This window comes from Varanus komodoensis, unplaced genomic scaffold, assembly GCF_004798865.1.
Source record: "Varanus komodoensis strain SLA01 unplaced genomic scaffold, ASM479886v1 scaffold3, whole genome shotgun sequence".
Taxonomy (NCBI): domain Eukaryota; kingdom Metazoa; phylum Chordata; class Lepidosauria; order Squamata; family Varanidae; genus Varanus; species Varanus komodoensis.
In genome coordinates, this window is record NW_025335761.1 from 9,981,500 (window position 1) to 9,997,071 (window position 15,572).

Sequence of the window (15,572 nt, forward strand, 5' to 3'; positions counted from 1 at the left end):
CGGACCTCTCTGGGGAGCACATTCCATAGTAAAGTCATCTATGAGAGAAAGATGTTTAACAGTCTTTTACCTGAAATGCTAAGCTTTTTCGGAAGTGCCAGAAATACCAAATTTATTTATTTTAACTCTCACTTTCCAGCTCCTGCCCCAAAAGGGCATCCAAGATGGCTAACAATAAAATCTAGATTAAAAGCAAAATCTTAATTAAAACATAGCATAAAAATAAAAAACCACAATTTAAAAGACATTAGCAACAGCAATCAGTTTAAACACTCTTTGGCAACAGACGAGCTTATATGCCAAAGGCCAAATAAAAACGTATTTTCTTGCTGGTGGAAAGGGACCAAACTAGCCTTCCTTGGCACAGTGTGTGAAAGCAAGGGAAGAGCCACAAAAAGGCTCTTATATTCCCACCAAACATGCCTGTGATGCTGAATCACCAAGCAAAGAGCTTCCCCCTAAATCTAGGATTTTAATTCCCAATAAATATGCAGAGGATGAATTCCAGTTGCATACTAATCCATAGTCATGATGGGTAGCCTCCTGGATCAGAAAATCATAGAAGAAACATACCTTTATATGCTGCATCTTCATCTGATTCAGACAGGTGATGCTCACATTCTTGCCAAAACTTTCCCAGGTAAGAGTCACTCTTGGTAGAAGATGTGCCCTGCCTTACCTCAGAGTTTTTCGCTTTTAGCACTATTGCCGCAAGTGGCAACAGTAGCCTGGCTTCCTCCTCATTTTCCTCTGTACATTGTCTCATTCTGGGACACTGTGGAAAGAGAAGGTGGCCCCACAAAAACTGTGGGGAAAATTTGGGGGACAATGCAAAATGCCCTACTATTCCTGATGTTGTTGGTGGGGGGAGAGCAAAAAAAACTTGAAGTGTTTCTGAGAAAAAAGTATTCTGTCGTTCTTCATGGTTCACCTTCTGCAGAATTTTATATTGTTAAATATAAAATTGTTGGGGATGACTGTGGACTCATCTTGCCTTTGATGCAGATATTTACACTAAACTACTTCTTTGGAAACTCCACAAGTGTGTGGGGGGCAGTGTTTTGTTCAGCACCAGGGAAGAGGAGCTAGAATATACCAAAATCCGTCGCACATTTTGTGTAAACTTCTCCTCCCATGAAAAAAGCTTCCATTTCCCCCTGATCATTCTAAAAGCCCTGTATAATTTATTTGGAAGTATTATTATTATTATTGTGCGTGCATGTTATTGTTGAGCTTACCTACTCAGTGCAACATTTTTTTCTTTTTGTCCATTGCACACCTCCGCATTGTTCTACAGCTTCCTGAGCTTAATTAGGGAGGAATTACTTCATGAGGTCTTCCCCTGGATTTTAATTTAAATGCAGGAAATTGTGGAGGCTACAGGCTGTCTGAGAAATTAGTGTACAAAGAAAGACAGGGCATTCACATGTGGTCCTCAGCCATTTAATAAAGTAACTAAAAGAACCCCATACCCAACCCAAGAGCATTTCCTTGAAGTTTATTTTTTCCTTAGTATTTCTTTATAAGAGTAATTTCATTTCTACCAAATTGAATGAGAATGGTTGAAAGAAATGTGAGGGAAATGTTTGACACAGCACTGTTTGAAAATTCAGGTCCATTTATTTTATTTTCAGAAACACATCCCAGTGGCTGTTCTTTCCTCTGTACTGCTGCAAATCCAATGAAATATATCACTGCTATTATATAGAATCAATTTACCCTCTTGACTATTAGTAATAATTCTTGCCCTGGAGAACATGGGTTGCCTCTTTCCCACACAGCATTTCTTCTTGTTTTAAAATGATAAATAGTAGCTATGCAAGAATATTAAGCCCAGGGTAGGCAACATGGTCTGCTGGTATCTGAGAGTTTCTCTCTAGGTGGCTGAGGGTGCTCCAGAGTTGGTCTGCAGCTTTCTGTCATCTTTATTCCATGCAGACATTCTTAGGAAGATGGTGGATAGCTGTGAGGCAGTAATTCGCTTTGAAGAGCTCTCAGTTCCCTGGAGGTGAGGGAGAAAGAAGCGACTCCACTGATACTACCTGGCAAGGGAATTAATACACCCGGGCTCATGGGGACTCCATCTTGATTATATTTCTCAAGGTTCTAGATCTGTTGCTAGAGCTCTGAGTATCCATTGGTGCCAACAGAAAAAGCTTTTTCCTATGCCTAATTAGAATGCAGGGGGTGATATTCAAGGGGAGTATCACACACCAGCTCACCAAAATGGGGGGAAAATCCTCTACATAGCAATCAACTTTATATATATATATGTATGTATGTATGTATAAATATATATATATAAGGTTTGGGATATTCTGAGACACAGTGCAGATTAATTGAACAATGTCTTCCATTTGAGATTTGGATGAGAAATTAATTCACAAGCGTTGCCTTCTGCAGCATTTAATTCCTTGTAATTACTTATACCTTTGCATAGTTAGCATATGCAGACTGGTGATCCTATGGTCCTGGGACCCAATCCTTTTCGCTACCTAGCAGTGCCAGTGCTGCCATGAAAGGGAGAAAGCTTGGGGATCGCAGTGCATCAACCAGGGGAGTGACTGGACATTCTGGGACAAGGGAGATCAGGGCTGGTGTGACCTGATGCAAGGGAGGAAGTGGGAAGGGTGTGGAAATGGAACACCAGCCCAGCAACCTGACTGACAGCAAGTGTGAGAGAAGAGGTACAATACTGAGAGACTCTGTGTGTGTTGGGGGTTGAAAGAGAGACAGGTGTAGCGGTGATTGCAAATATATTTGGGTGCTTGACCCCAAGAGACTGTGGGTTCCAAGGAGTGGGTTTTGTGTTTGGGCTAGTCCTCACCTCTGCCACCCATTCAGATTCATTTATTTGATTTGTTTGTCTCTAGTTTGCTGTCGGAAAAATTGATGCTATTGGTATAGAGAATTCTAGGTTCAAAGGTGAAGTTCCATGTTTTGAGGCGCAGACTCTCTCCTACCTTGTATCCAGATTCATGGGCAACTAATCTGCTTTTTAGCTCCTCCAGTTTGCCAGTAAAATGTCTTTGGTTACCACCTACACAAACAGCAGTCATTTTGTGATAACATCCATGATACTTCCCTAAAATTCCAAATATGTCGAACAGCCCAAGAAAGACTGGATACTCCCACACTAAACATATATAAAAAAGGCTTTTTCCTGAACATAGTTAAAACATAAGAACAGTTATTTCAAAGTAAACTCTTACAGATACTTCACTTCAAACAAGCAAAAAGCTTTAAAAACGGTTGTAATCCATCTAGTGAAAACTTATATCACCTTAACACAGGATCTTTTAGAGACTGGCATCACCTCCCCAAGATTTCAGGTTTCCCAGACATACCTTAAGATGCCAGGAATCGAACCTGGGAATCTTATGCATGCAAAGAAAGTGCTTCACCACTGCTCTGTAGCCCCATCACATATCCTGATCTCAGGATGTGTCTATAGGATTGCAATGTTACTTGTTAATCAAGTTCAGAGATTAATGGGAGTTATTTCAGAATGACCATCTTTAGTACGGAGTTTTCAATTTTTAGTCGTCTCACATCACATTGGCTGAGCTTCCTTGCCTTATTATTCAGCTATTCAGAAGGGTAATCGCAAGAACGAAATCAAAACGGGATAGGGAAAGGGCCAGCAATAAACGCACATTCCAAGACCTTGAGTGTGCAAGGATGGTGTGGGAAATAAAACCCGAATAGGAACAAAACAAGTAAGACCGCTATAGTATACAGTATTTCAGAAAAGACTTGCTTCTCAGTAAACATCCCTAGGACTAAAGGGCGCAACGCGGCAACAGAAAGATAACTCTGCCACCAACTTTTATTGCTTTGCAGGAAGGGCAGCGAGGCAATTGCAGGAGAGAACAAAAAACAAATGCGAGCGCCGGGCACAGGTTGTTGCTTCTCCAGCATTCGCGGTCTACGTTCCCGTTTCCAGGTTCCTGCTGCAGCGGCAGCAATGCGAGGAGCATGGCGGGGAGAAAGCGGGGAAGTCTGGCAGCCAGGCGGGCTGGCGAGCGAAGGAGAGGGAAAGCGGAGGGGCTAGGGCAGGGCACTGGCATGTAGGGAGCACGAAGATTTCCCCTACCGCTGAGGCCGGGCCTTGAGGCAAGCCAGCCAGCCAGCCAGCCAGCCAGCCAAGCCCGCGTCGCTTCCCCCTCCTCCTCCCGGTTCGGGGGGTCCCCGGGCTCGGCCCCCGAACGCCCCTCTCTTCCGTTCGCCATGTCATTTCCTGTGCTAATAAGATGGTGGTCACGGCCGGGAGGGAGGGAGCCGCCGCAGCTGCCGCCTCCTCCTCTGCCACCGAGCCCGGCCCGGCCCTCGTCCTCGCCTGGGACTAGCGAGCCGGGCTGGGCTGGCCGGGCCGGCGCCCGAGGAGGAGGAGGGCGAAGGGGCGGCGAAGGGGGTCGCCGCGGGAAGAGCAGGGCTGCCCCCAGAAGACGAGCCAGGGCCCCGCAGCACTGAGGTGAGTCAGCCCTTCGGTAGCCAAGGTGGCCACGAAAATGGCTGCGGAGCGCGGGCTGTCGGGCGGAAGGCAGAAAAGGGAGCGCTGGCTTTCGACGGGTGAAGAGTCGGGAGCAAAGGGGCAGCCCTTGGTAACAAGGGGGCACTGTGCAGGGGGACTCTCGCCCAGCGGTGGCGTAGGGCGCGGCCAAGCAGGCAGGTAAGTAGCCGCCTCGCCCCCCCACCCTCGGGCGAGCACGGAGCTCGGCACAGCCCGGCCCCTTCCTCCCCTACCACCACCGTCTCCTCCTCCTCGTCCGCTCTACGGCTGCCTCTTCTCTCCCCCCACCCCGCTCCGAACTCACACTATACGACACCCGATGACTGACGCGGAAGCTACCCAATGGGCGGCCGAGGAGGCCCGCGAACGTTCGGGGACGGAACATAGGGGCGGGCTCGCGAAACAAGCCAATGACTTTGGAAGTGCTGCGGAAAGGAGAGCAGCCTGCGAAAAATGTTCGGGCAGCGATCTTTGGCGCGCTTCCGCGCGGAGAGAACATCGCCCCCACACGCACTCAGATCAGTGCAACTTACTCCCGCGTAAACACGCGCGCTGTGCGGAGAGCGGCTGCGCGGGGAAGGCAGCTGCAGTTGTGAGACGGTCGCCCCGAGAGTCTCTTCCCTGAAGAGGGGTCGGACGGATGCTTTTTGGACTGAGTTACGGGGCCTGAGCCTGAGAATGGGTTGGTTGGTACACACGGGCTTCATCAGCAGGGGTGCGCGGGCAAGCGAGGCTTGCGTCGGAGCGTGGGTGTCTTGTTCTTTGCAACGCATCGATGCCTTTTAAGAATGAAGTAACGGTTCGGAAGTAAATGGATAGATAACTTGAACTTATTAACCAGCTCCTCATCCTTCAAAAAGAAAGAAAGGCGCAAACAGAAACTCCGATAAGCCTATTAGTTAGAAGAAGTCCCGTTTTATTAGTTATACCAGTCCCTCCTGCCCCATCCCCTCCCCCCACCCGAGGTGTTGACCTACAACTCCCACCTGTCCCAGAGATGTGGGGAGTTGTGGATCCAGCCGTCTGGAAGGTCATGGTGTGGGGAAGGGTGAGTTAGAACAACCTTATTGGGATAGCCCAACCTGCCGCTGCCGCCAAAGTGCTATTTTTTTTATTCTGAAGGTGGTACTAACTGCACTGCCAGTACAGGAAAAGTAAATGATGTCATCACAGTATTTGTGTATATGGATTCTAAAGCATCACACGTCTTATGATCTCCACAGCATCCAAAGCTTTATCAGTTTTTCCCATTTCCATTTAAATCAGTGAAATTACCTTTTGGGGCAGGCACTGCCCCATGCCAGAAGAGAGGCACCACTACACTATCTTAATGTTCTGTATCCAGCAGATTAGAAGGTTAGGATTGTTCTGTTAAAAGTCCTCCATTTTTAAAGGAATGTATTTTGGGCCCCAGAAATAGAATTTTAAAATCCTCATTTAACTATTCTACCCCATGGTCTGCATGGTCTGTTTCTAATCTTGACTGGTAAATTGGGGTCAGGGGAGCTATTGCTTTTAGTTTTGAGCAAGCGAACACCAGAAGTGGGGCACATGGTATGATGGAAAGCAAGAACAGAACAAGTGCTTGGAGGTGTCAGAGCTGTTTATTTGAGCCTAATGCATTTGAAGAATGAGATGACTTTGTTGGGGCCGTCTTATAAAAATGCAAACACTGCAAACACTAAGCTGGCTATCTTTCACATAGCATCCTTTTAAGTATCTCTCTGCCTGCTTAATATTGTTGGTGATTTAGGAAGAAATCCTATGCAGGTTTAGGCAGCAAAAGTCCTACAAATCCAACTATCATTGAAGGGATGCTGGAAGCTCTAGGACTTTTCTCTAGCTAAATGTGCATGCATAAAATTATGCCTTCAGTGTCCTTTCCTCAATATTGTTGCCAAAATGTGGCCTTCTGGCAACATGTTCTTTAATGGCTTTCTCCAATCTAGGTATTTAGAAACATAGAAACAGAGTGAGTCAGAAGGGGTCTCCTGGGCCATCTAGTCTGACCCCTGGCACCAGCTGACTTCGCTCATGAGATGCCCACCATGTGCATGTCCAGCCTGTCTTTGAACACCCTCACTGATGGGGCCTCAACCATGTATTTGTTATTACATATGGGTTTTCTGCTCACATACTGCTATTGGTATGATCCGTATGCTAGCATGGATAAAAGCAAAACTTGTATTGGGATCTCTGTGCACAGGCAATAGCAAGCTTTTCACACATAAGAACATTTCTCATTATAAATTGACTTGTAACCTGATTCTATGACAACAAAAATGAGTCCCAGTTTGTATAATAGAATTTACACCCACATAAATATGCATATTGTTGAAGCTGTAAAATTGCTGCTTATTTGATTTGCATAAGGGTCTTGAGTGCAGGGATACACTGTATTAGGATGTAGACTTAAAACCAGTAATACTTGTTATATATATTTAGGTTAACTAGTACAAAGTTTCCAAAACAGGGTACACATCTAACCCTAGCAGTTGAAGGAACATATATGATCACTATGTATGTATGAATTAATGTTCAAATGCTGGTTTTGTTAGAGTATTTAAAAGCTTTGCAGTGATCAAGGAAATTGATTTATCCAACTCTACAGAAAAAGTCAGTGTCACAGCTTTTGTGGTTGCATGAAATTGTTCACCTTTCCAAAACCATTATTTATGAGTGATATTTATGCAATAAATATGGAGCATCCTAATGTTAAACAAGCAGATGTTCATGATCTTTTTGAGACTGTTCAAGGTAAATTGCAGAATTAAGAAAATTTTTGAGCTCTTTGAAGTAAGATAAATTATTATGCAATATTTTATTCTGTGCCTCTCTGTGCCATCTGTGTTGTAGAATGACAGATGGTTCAAGATCAAATGAGTTCTGATTATATATATTTTGGGACATTTGGCAATTTTTTTATTTATCCGATTAGATCCAGCTTCTTTTGCACCAGCAGAAACTTATCCTTAGCAGAGTTCCACTTTGAACGTTCCCACTGCTGAAAAGTAAGGGAGATGGTCTTCAATGGTTAACCCTTCCTTCTGCAGCCTGTAGTGCCTCCTCTTCTAGAAGGGATCCAAATATTCAGAGCAGGTTTTGGGGGACATAGAGAAACGGGACATTAAAAATAGTACCACTTCATTCTGCCAGAGGGATTCCTCTGTAGGATCTAAAGCTTCCTGTGGTTGGACACTATCCTAGTATTTCTTATGCAAGTGTATTTCTTTCCAGAAATTGTATAATGAATTGAAGCTCTTATAAAAGGAACAAGAGCTGTTTCTTCCTGCATTGATAAATAGTCTGAGAATGGCTTTTATTCATTGTTAAGTAAGCCAGCAATCCTGAACAAAAAAATTAAACCCTAAATGAAGTGTTGGGTAGCCTTAAATTTAGTTTTTGGGTTTTCAGCTAAAAAATTTAACAAATTTACAAATTCATACTGCTGGCCAGAACTTGCCAGACCCCGTGTCCTGATTCTGTGCATCATGTGGGTAAATTAACCCATGATAGACTGTCACGGTGCATTGAATGATTGATCTTCCTGCAGCTTAAGGCACACTTGCACACCGTCACCTTTCTCTACTTAAAGTTTGACTTATAAACTGAGTGTGCTTTTCAGACTTAAGTCTGTGGCTTCAGGTTAAGGATTTGGTAGAGAAGGTTGCTCCTCATTGACTTTATTCCTCTTTTTATGGCCTTTGATACTGTTGGTTATCAGGTGTGATCATGGGGCATTTTTAAAGTGATCGCAGAAAACTGGCAATTGTGGAATGGTAAGATCCTTGGTATACACCAGGGTGGCCAGCATGTGGGTCACATGCAGCACCTGGGGTGGCATGTGAGTCTGAATTTAGTGATGATAAAGAAAATAACTTTTTGAAATACAGAAACAGAGTTAGTCAGAAGGGACCTACTGGACCATCTAGTCAGACCCCCAGCTCCATCCGGCTTCGCTCATGCTATGCCTACCATATGCATGTCCAGCCTATCCTTAAACACCCTCAAAGATGGGGCTTCAACCACCTCCTGCTGAAGCCCATTCCATACCCTTGGGGTCCTAACTGTCTGGAAGTACTTCCTGGCATCCAAACTGAACCTTGGTTCACTGAGCTTTGCTCCATTGGAAGGCATTCTGTCCTCCACCACAGGGGAAAACAGGCCTCGACCCATCTCCACATGACATCCCGTCATGTACCTATATGTTGCCAGCAAATCCCCTTGAAGTCTCTTCTCCAGGCTGAAAAGACCCAGTTCCCTCAGCCTCACCTCATATGGCTTCCCCTGCAATCCAGCCACCATCCTTGTGGCCTTACGCTGCACCAATTCCAACCTGGCTATATCCTTCCTGTAATGTGGAACCCAGAACTGAACACAGTATTCCAGTTGTAGGTGCACCAGACTAGTATAGAGTGGCAGTAATAGCTCTCTTGATCTAGAAGCCACACTTCTGACTATGCATTTAGCACTGTAGAGATGTGAAAGGGCAACATTCAGCTTGTTTCCATGCTGAATCTGACCATTTTAGTGCTTCATGGTCTTTAGGGAGTGCTAAATAGTACTGGTTGCAGAACAGAATCTAACATTGGAAAAGTTGCTGCTGACATTCTAGTAACAAACTGATGTGTCCTCCTGACTCACAGAACCAAGTGGAACAGACTATATAGAGTTGGTTCAACCTTCCCCAATGTTGTGCCCTCCAGATGTTTTGTACGTCAACTTCCATCATCCCCAACCACCATAACCAACAATAAGGAATGCTAGGAGTTGTAGCCAGAATGCCTAGAAGTTTTGAAATTGACAAAGACTAAATTAATGTCTCTAGTAGGGCTTTATTAATGTAAAGGAAAAATGCACTTGTATGTTTCAAAGTTACAAAGAGGGTGGTGTGGCGCAAATAGCATGCATTTAAATTCTAGGCATACATTCAAATGCTGCCTTTGCTTTTCTGTATGCAATATTACATTATTCGCTGTCATTTATTAGTGGGACCTTCAGGTGTGTTCCATTTTCAGTTATGTTCTTCCTCTTTTTAAACCATTCTAGTCCCCCTTTCAAAATCAATATAAATATGGGATGAAGGGAATTTGTACATGCTGGAGATCTGAGCTAGAAAATGGCATGGAAGGTGAAGAGAGGGCAGCTTTTAAAAATATGCAAGGCAGTGCGAACTAGAAATTATTAGCTCAGTAGAAGCAATAATGTACTATGCTCTGCCTGCAGATATTGTTTAAAAATATATTAGTCTTGTCATTTGCCTGCTTGTCTTTTGCTGTTTTGAAAATGAATGTACAAAGTAGAAGCCAAGATAAATAGGCATATCATGTATATAGGTATATGTACTTCATCCTAAAACAGGAGAAGAGAATAGAGGAAAAATCCATTATAAATTATTGCATTTGCTATTCTAAAGTATGTTTAGCTTTAGAATTAAAAATAGAATGAGAGGATCTGTGGTCAGAACAGTTAACACTGATACCTCCTTTAGTTTTATATATACAGTCCTTTTATGACCTTAGTTATAATGCTGGCTGTATATCACAGGCATTAACTCCATTGAGGAGTAAACAGATAATTAAAGACTAATTAGGTTCACATCACATGGCAACCAGCCAACAATATTGGTCAATGATTGGCTGTCATGTGAACCCAAAGAGGATTGTCTATCATGAAAAGTTCATTCATTTTTTCAGGCCACTGATGATAAGAACCCAGGGATTGTTCTTGGGTCTGTTTGATCCACTATGGGGATGGCATGGCCCTCGTGGGATGAGCCCAGTTGTAAGGGGGCTGGTTGGCAAGATCAGCAAAGAACTCTTTCCACCTTTGCCAGGTAGCTACCTGGCAGTTACCCCAAAGGTGGCCAAGCAGCTTACTGCCCTTTTTCTAATTTTGAAGGGGATAATAATGTACACAAATAACCATGCTCATTCCTTTCCCTTTTAAACCAACCTGCCTGATTTGAGCAGAGGAAGTTAACACAAAGGAAGCCTGGGTACCGGGTGAGGTGGGGAGGGGTGCTGACCATTTCCTTGTTTGTGAAGATGATCTTGTTGCTGGAGAACTGGAGGTGATTCTCATTTGACAGCTGATAGCTCTGGAGCTCCATTTCTGGATTTTATATTGGAAGGTGGTAAAGTAGGGATGGACAGGAAGGTGCATAGGTATATAGCATCCGTGGAGCTGTGCACTTTCCTATCAAAAGAGCTGTGCACTTTCCTATCAAAAGAGAAATTACTAACACCTTCCAAATCATCTTTAGAAGGGGTGGGGTGGGGTGGTAAAATAGCTGTAGCAAGCCGGAAAAAAAAAAAGCTTGGTTTCATGGTAGGGGAGATTTGCATGAGTATTGCCTACAGTATTGCTTGAGATACCACCTAGAGGACTTGGAGCAGGGAGAAAGCAAAGCATCCATAAACCCAATAATCTTCGGGAGTAATTGTGCATGCTTTGCAGAACAACCAGCCCATCATGGAAACTGCTATGATGGGTTGCTGTCCAACTCTTGTAGTAATATTAGAAATTGTATTGCTAGGAATAAAGGACATCATACACACTCTTCAGTATTACTAGGAATGTCATAATTACTTTAATGAAATCTTGTAGTGTAATGAAAGGTGTCGTAATCTGCTGTTGTGCCTTAGGTGGAGTTAAAAGTTCCTCTATTGTTTTCTGCTGGAAACTAATTTGTGATCAGTGTTTTGAAAGTCTGTAATGCTCATTCTCCCTCTCTCCCCATATTTTTTTAGGGTGTCTAAGGAAGCCTTCTTCAAAATCAGGGTTGAGACAAAAGACAGAAAGAAATTCATTTTCTTAATCCGCTTTCGTAAAGCAATAGAGAAGAGAATATCTGAGAAGGGTGTGAGTAAGGGTTTCCTGGAACATAGAGAAATTTGCAGACAATACAAAACTGGGTGGAATAGCAAACACCCTAGAAGGCAGAATGAAGATCCAGGGTGATCTTGATAAATGTGAGCCTGGGCTGAAAGCAATAGGATGAGATTCAGCAGGGGCAAATGCCAAGTCTTCCACCTAGAAAAACGAAATCAAATGCATCGATACACAAAGGGGAATAGGTGGCTCAACAGAACTGAAAAAGACCTTGGAGTAATTGTGGACAATAGATTAAACATGAGCCAACAATGTGATGCAGCTGCAGAAAGGGTAAATGCTGCTTTGGGATGCATTAATAGAAGTGTTACTTCCAAATCATGAGAAGTAATATTTCCCTTATACTCTTCACTAGTCAGACCTCATCTGGAATACTGTGTCCAGTTCTGGGCACCAAGATTTAAGAAAGATGCAGAAAAATTAGAGTCGAGAGGAAGGCAACAAGAATGATCCAGGCAGTGAATAGGCAGTGAAAACACTGCCCTGTGAGGAGAGACTGAGAGAACCAGACATGTTCAGTCTTGAGAAGGCTGAGGTGGGACATGATGTCACTCTATAAGTACCTCAAGGACTGTCACAAAGATGAAGGTCAAGATCTTGCTGATACCAGAGTATAGGACATGAATAATCAACTCAAGTTGCGCCAACACATGTTCACTCTAGTTGCCTAGAGAAGTGGTGGGCTCTCCCACACTAGAGACATTCAAAAAGAAACTGGACAGCCATCTGAGTGAGATGGTTTAACAGCACAGGCCTGTTTGGTCCCTTCCAACTCTATAGTTCTATAATTCGATGAAAAAATGTGAACAAGCATTTCCCAAAGTGCTAATAAACATAGGGAAGACTTGGGGTGTGACCTGAAGGGACCTGATTCAGCAAAGCAGGTCTGAGACTCCCCAAGTGCTGGATGGGAGTTCAACTAAAGAAAGATGGGATTTTAGGAAAGTGGAGAAATAAGTGGAAGAAATCTGATTCTCATATTACTGCGACCCTTTCTGTGAGTTAAGTAAGGGTTGTTATTGAATCATGCTGATGGTTATATGTGATCCATGTAGAATGCTTTAATTCTTAAAGCAGGCTTCTAAATAAATAAATTCTGGGTTGTTAACCATGGAAATTCCAGAGTTCACAACCCAACAGCAAACTTCCCTGGTTTGCTTGAGGTTACCAACCCATAGGCAAACCAAAGCACTGGGTTCACATTTAAAAACAACCCATAATTCAACAACAATCCATGATTGTTGATTTGTGCATACCAAGTCAGATTTTTTCAAATATCTTTGGGGAGTGTAGTAGGCACTTAAAACATTGCCTTTGTACTCTGCTTCAAGCTCAGCTTTAGCTGTACTAGTCCATTAGAGGTCATATCACAAGTGACTTTGTTTTGGTAATATTCTCTACAGTTAGTTTGTAATATGGGAGAAGCATGAGGAAGAATTTTGGCATTCTGTGTAGCACTTCCATTGCTTGTATGTACTATGTGCCACCAGTCCTTAAGCATTTCTCAAATAATTATCAGTTACCTATTTCTGCTAAAAATTAAAGGTACAGCTATTTTACAATTCCGTACAGCATTTCTCATGATACCCTGATGCTTCTAAAAATATATGGTGTAACCAACAGTTTTCTAAGCATTTTTGCATAATATGTTGATTTTTTAAAGCGGACTATGACACTAAGGCTAAAGCATTGAAGATAGTTACATGCAAATAATTAAAAGTATATGGTTATGTACCATTTAGTCTGTATCCAGGAGTGGAGAATTAAAGGTCTGTACAGATATAATCTAAATCAAATATTGCAGTAGTACAAAAATGCACTTTACATTTTGCATAAGGCTGGAAGCTCCTATACATTGTGCTTGCACAAAAGAAGGTGTGAGAAAATAATTGTAGTGTCAAAATCATCTTTATCCTGCTGTCTCCATGGTGTTTCAGCCCATCCAAAGAACTGTAAGTAGTCTGGCTTCTTAGTTACCCAAGACCTGAATAAAGCAAGACTTTTATAAGTGCAAAACCAGCAACTTTTCAGGTAAGTCTAGAAATTTATGACTGCTACTCATTCCTTGTTAAATACATGGTGAGACTCTAGGCAACATGCCCAGTTAAGCAAGCAAGAAGCTTAGATGGGAATTTGTGGTAGGATTAACACCTGCAACTGCAAAATCTGCCAACCTGAGTCAAATAGATTTGCTGTTCCTGTTAGGCAGGGTTTAATAACCCCAGCAGCTTTTTAAGGATATAGAGATTAATCAGCATGCTCTTACTACTAACATGCAATGAAGTATAGGGTCTATCAGAGATTGTTTTCAAGGCCTTTCGGCAAATGAATAATAAAAGAATATGCATGTGTTAATATGCTTTGCTGATCAATCCACAAAATTATTATATGATCCCCCCACACCATTTACGGGCTTGTTTCCTTATACCTATCAATATAGTGTTGATCATTCTCAGGTCCTTGGGACTGGTGAGGCCTTCAAAGAAATAAAATACTTTTGTTCATTTTCAGATCTATTTAGATCTTGTTTTTTGTGCATGTGACAGAAATTGAAAGAGGCTGGAAATGTACCAGCCACCAAGCCCTGTATTTTCATCAGTTTCTTCCTATCTCTAGAAGCTAAGTTGGTGATGAAACTCAAAAAGATGGTTCTGTTACAGTAGCTGTTGACCTGTTGGCCAATACTCTTGCAGAAGAACTGTGGCAGCTTCATGTAACTTCATCTCCACCTTTTGGCCATTTTATGACTATATACTGTTTACCATTGTTTTACCACATGGGGTTTTATTGTTGAAAGCCACCCTGGGGAATTTCTTTTCCTGAAAGGCAACATAGAAAAATGTCAAATAACATGCATCTGTCTGCCATTGCTTTGTAGACTGAAATCACATGTTGCAGAATAATTCCAAATTTGTCAAAAATGGGTCTGGGTGAACAATGGGATAAGAGTACTGTGTTTGGAGTCATATTGTGTGTAAGACAGGTAAAAAGATAAGCTGAATAAAGGGAAACTTCTTAGGTTGGGGAGTGGCAAGATATAGCTAATTAAAAATGAAGCTTCTTATTCTGGCCTCCCATCCACAGCTACTGGCAATTTTATATTTTGCTTAAAACACATAGAGAATAATATGTCTGCAGTTTCAGGAATAGCAAACTGATTTGGGAAATGTGAATGTATGGATAAGATGGAGCATGGGTGTAGAAATGAAAATGGCTTTTGTTCTCCCAGTAGAGACAATTCTGATCAGTAACAGCATGGCCTTAACTACTTAAGACATTTACTTTACATAATGAATTTTCAGTGGCAGCCTACAATGAAACATGACTTTGATACCAAAGTAAAGAATAGCTGAAAAAAAAGGTCTAGCTACAAGAATGGAAAATGATTCAGTAAATGAGCTTGATAGCTGTTTGGCAGGCTTTCCTGAAAAATGCATTTTGAGAAATTGGAATATGAAATACATGGGCTATTCTGTACCAGACCATTCCTTCAGTTGTATAAATGGCTAGCTTCAGTTCTGTGTTTTAATATGCTTTTCCTGTTTTTAAAATAGAAGATTTTCTGCTGCATTATTGATGACAGGTTTTGGATATTGTTTAGTGTTACTTGGTGATTTTGATTTTCCAGAAAAAATTGAATTGGAACATTTCTGGAAGAAAAATAGGGTCATTTGTATAGAAAAAATATGAGTTCTGATGCTTTAGATATCTAATTTGGAATGTTTATTTTACCTTCCTGCTATAAACAATGCTCGAAACAAAAGTATTCCATATAAATGTTTTAACACACCACAAGTATTTGACCTGAAATATTTGAACGGAAACAATTGAAGCACACTTTGGGCACAGCAGTGCGAGTGTGTGCAAGCCACATACTGTGTAGGGCGGGAGGACCACAGAGATGACCTTTGCCTACTTGCTTCTCCTACCTTGTGAATCAACTAGACAAGCTAATTTTGGCATCTAGTCGCCCACTTTGGATGGAAAGGGAAAAAGGTTGGACTACCAGTAGGATACATCCAGTCTTGTCTCCCTCTGCCCCCAAAATGCCATCTTTACTACTTCTCCAAGTTTGGGGGTCTTACGACTTTGAAGAAGTGTCCAACATGGTTCTTTCCATGCTGGCTGTGAAGCAGGGAGCAGGTTCTGAACAGAGACCCTCAGC

The 15,572-nt window shown here is 42.4% G+C and overlaps 1 protein-coding gene across 2 annotated transcripts in view; it reads left to right on the top strand.

The window, feature by feature from the left end:
* Positions 1–4,373: 4,373 nt before the first annotated feature.
* Positions 4,374–15,572, top strand: part of PRDM11 (PR/SET domain 11) — a 60,419-nt gene continuing 49,220 nt past the window's right edge. Inside the window, exon 1 of one of the 2 annotated variants that reach the window (XM_044437150.1) lies at positions 4,374–4,474. The gene's annotated coding sequence lies outside the window, so the exon portion shown is untranslated. The remainder of the gene's footprint in view (positions 4,475–15,572) is intronic. The other variant, XM_044437151.1, reaches the window with a different exon arrangement.